Raw genomic sequence first — 6,525 nt, 5'->3', positions numbered from 1 at the left:
AAATTTAAAAGAAAAAAGAGAGTTCTAGCCCTGCCGGCGTGGCTCAGTGGTTGAACCAGGAGATCACAGTTCCATTCCTGGTCAAGGCTCCTGCCAGGGTTGCAGGCTTGATCCCCACTAGGGCGTGTGCAGGAAGCAGCCGATCAATGATTCTCTCTCATCATTGATGTTTCTATCTCCCTCTCCCTTCCTCTCTGAAATCAATAAAAATGTATTTTTAAAAAGAGAGTTCCAAGAAATTTAACAGGTTCTGCAGCAATGATTGTTTCTGAGACCTATGAGATATAAAACATAATTATAAAAGGCTAAAAACCAAAGGATTTAGTCCTACTTTTTCCTTGTTTGTTGCTAATACATAGAAAAAAGTTGGTTAGCCCTGACCGGTTTGGCTCAGTGGATAGAGCGTCGGCCTGCAGACTCAAGGGTCCCAGGTTCGATTCCAGTCAAGGGCATGTACCTTGGTTGCAGGCACATCCCCAGTGGGGAGTGTGCAGGAGGCAGCTGATTGATGTTTCTCTCTCATCGATGTTTCTAACTCTCTATCCCTCTCCCTTCCTATCTGTAAAAAATCAATAAAATATATTTTTTTTAAAAACAGTTGGTTATTTGTATATTGACCTGTATCTTACTAAATTCACCTTTTGTTGTCCTAATATTTTCTATTTCCTCTTAAATCTGCATGTTAGGCTATTTTTTAACTCCCAAGCAAATTTGTAAAAAATCTTTTGGTGGTGAAAAATTTAAAAATAAGTAAAATCTTTTGGTGGTTGATTTCTAATTTAAATTAGATTCCTAATTTAAAGTTTCTGAATTATAAAATCTCTCTTTTTTTGGAATCTATTATCATTTTCTTCATGGTCAGGAATATAATTGATTTCCTGGGCATAAAAGGTATATGTTATCTGTATATTAGAAAGTTCTCTTTGTGTTAAGTCGCACTTATAAATTGCACTATTAAATTCCTCTATAATTTGCTTTGTTTTTGCCTAATTAGTTAAAATCTGAAAATGAATATTATGTATTTGGCCACGTTTAATGTGTAAACATCTATGTACTGGCTTGGGAAAGTTTCTCTTCATTCCGTGCTTGCCCTCCTGTTAATTTGGAAGTTATGACCTATCTCCATAATGTGGGTATTTCTCTCCCCATACCTAGCAGTTCTGATGAAACCTGTATTCTTCCAGTAATATTTCAAAATTGATCAATAAACATGTTTTCCAAAACATTTCACCTGCTAAATCCCAACCCCTTCATCTGGATGAGAATTTTAGAAATTGCTGTTTTACTTCCCGAGTTTCCCATTGACTCCTATCCCCAATTCCTCTTAAGTGTGTCTTCTGTATGAAAACTCCTTCCTGAACATTTGCACCATGTATTTCTTATCTCATTAGTATCATAACCATGATACTCAGCTCCAAGAATTGCTGCTGAGCCTGGCACTCAAAATGTTCGTTGAATGAATAAATGATCAATTAAGACATAACTATATTACAAGGTAAATTGTTCACAACAAGCACTGTACTTTTCTCTACCCAATATTGAGATATTTTTTTCTAATATAATTATCAATTGATTAAAGAACTTTGAGTATTTTCCTCAGCTAGGATCCATGGACAATACAGGGTGTCCCAAAAAAATGTACACACACAAAATGCTATAGATTCGATTGTATTTTTTTTTAAAAAAAAAAAAAGGCCCTAGCCGGTTTGGCTCAGTGGATAGAGCGTCGGCCTGGGGACTGAGGGGTCTCGGGCTTGATTCCGGCCAAGGGCACATGCCTGGGTTGCAGGCTCGGTCCCCAGTGGGGGGCATGCAGGAGGCAGCCAATCAGTGATTCTCTCTCATCATTGATGTTTCTCACTCCCTCTCCCTTCCTCTCTGAAATCAATAAAAATATATTAAAAATAAAATTTAAAAAAATGAAATGTGTTTTGAATTACAGTCGTGTTCTCTGAGTTCGCATCTCCGCCAGCGCTGCCCGGATGGCCTCCCAGAACCGAGACCCAGCGTCGCCAAAGGAGCCAAGCCCAGCGCCGGCGCCTCCCAGCGGGTGGGCAAGAGGTTACAGCAGGAGCTGATGACCTTATGATGTAGGCGACAAAGGAATTTCTGCCTTCCCTGAATCAGACAACCTTTTCAAAGGGGTGGGGACCATCCATGAAGCAGCTGGCACAGTATACGAAGACTTGAGGTATACGCTCTCTCTAGAGTTCCCCCAGTGGCGCCCACGCTCAAAGCCCTCGCGCCCTGCTACCACCCCAACGTAGACACCAGGGTCACATCTGCCTGGACATCCTAAAGGACAAGTGGTCTGCCCTGTATGACGTCAGGACCATCCTGCTCTCCGTCCTGCTAGGAGATCCCAGCATGGATAGCCCGTTGAACACACGTGCTGCAGAGCTCTGGGAAAACCCCACAGCCTTCAAGAAGTACCGACAGGAAAACTAGGCAAAGCAGGTCTCCAGCCAAGAGCCCTGACCTGGGCTGTCCAGCTTCTCTCCTTGTGCTGTCTTTTTACCTTTTCCTACCATGCCTTGATTTCTGTATAGGACTCTGTATCTACCATGGTGTCATATTTGTTTGGTGTCTCATTTTAAAATTAAGCCTCTGGTTGAGCCCCTGTGATGAATATCTATATATATAAAACCCTAATATGCAAATAGACCAAATGGCAAAACAACCAAACAACTGGTCACTACAGCATGTGCTGACCACCAGGGGGCACACACAGAACATGGCGGGCGTCGGCAGTAGACGGCAGAGTGTGGAACATGGTGGGCGTCAGCCATGGCTGGACGGTGGAGCAGGTGAGCAGGGGCGCCAGACCAAGATGGGGTGCCAGTTGCTGTCATCGGGGCGAGCCTCTGGTGGTTACTGAAAATTCTTTGCTCCCACGCGCTGCAGTCCTGCCTGGTACTTGCAGCTGCTGCTGGCGCCCAGCACCGGCCTCAATCACTCAGCACCGTCAGCAGGTGCAAGCTGCGGCTGCCAGCCCTGATCGCCCCTCAGGGCTTCTCCACCTCCCCCTGCTCCTGAGGAGCAATTGGAGCTGGCAGCCGCTGCTCACACCCGCTGCCGGCGACAGCCCCACTCAACTCACTGCCGATGCCAGAGCCACTGATTGCACCGGCTGGAGGCGCCAGCCCCAATCGCACCTGCTGCTGGCTCCGGCCCCAATCACTCCACTCTGTCAGCAGGTGCGAGCGAGCGGGGCTGGCGCTGTCAGTGCGTGGAAGTGGTGGCAGCGGGAGCAGGGCTGCCAGCAGTCAGGGGACCAGGGGCCACGGCAGGAGTGGCTGGGCGGGGGCGCAGAGGATGGGCGGAGACCCGCCTCTGTGCCCAGAGCAGCCTCACCGCCCACAGTTCCTTTCAAGGTGCACAAAGTCGTGCACAGGACCCCTAGTATTAAATAAATACATTTTGAATTTAAAAAATGATATGTGTTTTAATAAACACTGCCTTTAGAATTATTCAAAGTGTGTATACATTTTTTGGAACACCCTATGTATAAGCCCTGGAGTGTCTATAGTTGTCTTTATTTTTTTTTTAATCCTCACCTGAGGACATGCTTTTGTCGATTTTAGAGAGATAGGAAGGAAGAGAGAGAAACGTCGATGTGAGACTGAAACATAGATCGATTGCCTCCCGATCTGTCCTCTTCCATTAGTGTGAAAACTAAGATTCTCCCTTTACCCATGGAGTTCAGGAATTTTGCCAGGATATGTGTATGTATTTATCTTTTTTGCTCCTGTCTGGGTGTCAATAAGCTTAACACCTGCCAAGCTTGATAAAGAAAAAAAAAAGGGAGACAACAGAATATACATTTATACATTAGAAATGAAAAGGAAAACATAACCATAGAAACAGAATTAACTCAAAGACTTATCATGGAATCTTAATGTTTTTTAGACACTTAACTGGCAAGTATTTTTATCATCTCTGGCTATTTAGCATCTGTGGGTTTGTGTAGGTTTTGACAAGACTTGCTAAATCATAACTTCTATTTAATACTAGGGTCCCTCGGGGTGGCCTGTGGGGATCGAAGCCCCAGCTCACACCCCCAGCCTTGCAGCCCTGCAGCCCCACCTGGCACCCCACCATGGCCTGGTGCCACCACCTCACCTGCTTCACCATTTCACCTGTGGGGTGATCAATCAGGGCCAGGCCTCCCGCCCAGCTTTCTCAGCACCTGGGAATGGGCGGTGGCTGCGCACCACCCCTCCCCTGCCCCTGCCACCGCCGCTGGTCACCATCTGCGCGCGATTTGCAGGGCGATTGGGCCCCTGCTCACACCCGCCTTGGCCTAGTGTCATCCGCTCACCTGCTTCACCATCCCGCCATGGTCCTGCTCTTCTTGTCAGGGCCCATCAGGGCCAGCAGTGCCTTCACTGCCACCCACTGCCAGCGCCACGTCGCTGACGCCCGCCATGTTCCGCGCCGCCCCTAGTGGTCAGCGCATGTCATAGTGAGCAGTGGAACTCCCGATTAAACAATTTGCATGTTAGGCTTTTATTATATAGGATAGGCTGTTTTAAAAGTGTCATATGTAGAAACGGGAAACATATTCACTCCTATAGCTAATCTAACATGAGCAACTTTCCCTACCAGAAATGACACTAACTTCTTCCAGGATTCAAATTCATAAAGATAGAAAGTAGAATAGAGGTTTTACTGTACCAAGTACTATTCATCGCACTATTGTCTGTCCATGGACTATGTATATCCTATATAATAAATTGACCCTCACACCATCACAAGATGGCTGCGCCCACATTGGAGGCTGGGTTCCCGTAATGAGCCATAACAAGCGATCAGCAGGGACCTGAGGCTGTGTGGCGCCAAGCTGGGGTGGGGGACCTGAGGCTGCACCCCCCGCCCAGTGGGGCTTGACTGGGGACCTCCGGCCACGCCTTCAACCCAGCTCCAGGCCAGGGGACCTGAGGCTGTGCACCCCGCCTAGCAGGGCTTGATGGAGGTGGGGCCGGCTGGGTCTGGATCTCGCCCAATGGGGGTGGGGCTGGCCTGGTCTGGGTGTCGCGTGATTCTGAGGCGCGTGCGGGTGGGTGGGGATTTGACTCTGGGTCCCATGCCATGCCCTAGACTCTGACAGGAGGAAGATTTTCATATACAGTTTACTAATTTTCTTTCATCTCTGACACTTCTATTATAGAGAAAGGGCAAATAGCAATATTAAAATATTTCCTCTAATTAATTCCCTTTTAATGTGCATGAATTTTGTGTCTGAGAAAGGGCCAGATGTCTCCTTGGAGTAAGATACTATCTCTGCAGCAAAAGTGTAAGTATTCTTCGATGACATCCTCTGTTGTCTGAGGGAGAGCATTCCTATAGTGGAGGTCTCCTCCTCTTCACATTCTCCTGTGCCACAGTGCCCTCTACTGGAGCCCTGACATTGACCCATTTGCTAAAGGAACACTTCCTGTTGGTTGGTCTGGGAGGGTGTTAGCACTTACTCTGTGCCAGGCATTGCTCTGGGAAGTCATGAATAACAATCTTGGACCTCATGTGGTTTCCAATGTGTAGGATATAAAAATATGAATAAATGGAATAATATCAGGGATTGACAAGTGGTCCAAAGGCAAGAAAATAATAATGTAGTGTAGTGTAGTGTAGTATCACAGGGTAGTTGAAGAAGACCTCTCTGAGGAAGGCACTCCTGAGTTGAATCTTGAATGATGAGAAAAAAGGAAGAAAAGTCCATCAGAAGGAATAGCACAAGCCTTGAGACCAGCATGAGCTTACCATATCTGGGAGATGTGTTTGGTTGAGACTTTGGGGGTTCCTTGAGTGAAATTCAAAATTGGCCCATGTATATGGAGGGCAGGGAAAGACCAAGGAAAGAGGCAGACTGTTACAGATTTGGAGGTGGCAGGTATAATAAGCAAGGGAACTTACATATTACGCTTGTTTGGGGTGCCGCAGATGAGTAGATCTCTGCACCTGCCCACCAGAGTCTTAAAAGTTTACATAGTGGCCTTAACAGGGTTAGTCACATATTCAGTCCAAGGCTGCATCCTTGAAATGGCTCCTAGTGCAGGAACAGTGGGTGGAACATACATTCCGAAGACAGAAGGGTGTAAGGAGCCTCTGATTGCTCTGGTGCACTTCATGGGTCAACCAAAGGTCACATCCTCTTGATGACCATCTCCAACAAGATGGATGGCAGGATTAAAGTGGCTAAAGGGGTTGAAGCTGAGAGGGAGGCATGTGTTGACCATGCTGAACTTGTAGGCCATGGTAAAGAATCGGAATTTTATTCTCTGTGTAATAGGAAGCAGGGGAGTAACAAGTGGTGAGCAATGAAATTTGAGTTCCTGGATTCTCTAGCAATGGAACATGACCCCTTTAGATTGAACTATGTTTGCCTTGGGGCTAGAAGGCTCAGATGCAGAAGGAACATAAGCAAAACTATCTTCTACATGGCTACGGCATCCAACAATGGTGAGGTGAGGGAGGCCTCCCAATAAACAGGGAGATTTCAAAGCCATGACTATCTGCATGGATATT

At 46.5% G+C, this 6,525-nt stretch overlaps 1 pseudogene across 1 annotated transcript; it reads left to right on the top strand.

Annotated features, from left to right (window-relative positions):
• The first annotated feature begins 1,942 nt into the window (after positions 1-1,942).
• LOC308254198 (ubiquitin-conjugating enzyme E2 C-like) lies at positions 1,943-2,478 on the top strand (annotated as a pseudogene). The gene has a single exon. The product of its transcript is annotated as a ubiquitin-conjugating enzyme E2 C-like (transcript).
• Positions 2,479-6,525: the final 4,047 nt, after the last annotated feature.

This window comes from Plecotus auritus, assembly GCF_963455305.1.
Source record: "Plecotus auritus genome assembly, chromosome: 7".
NCBI classification, from domain to species: domain Eukaryota; kingdom Metazoa; phylum Chordata; class Mammalia; order Chiroptera; family Vespertilionidae; genus Plecotus; species Plecotus auritus.
This window is presented reverse-complemented; position numbering and strand designations above follow the sequence as displayed.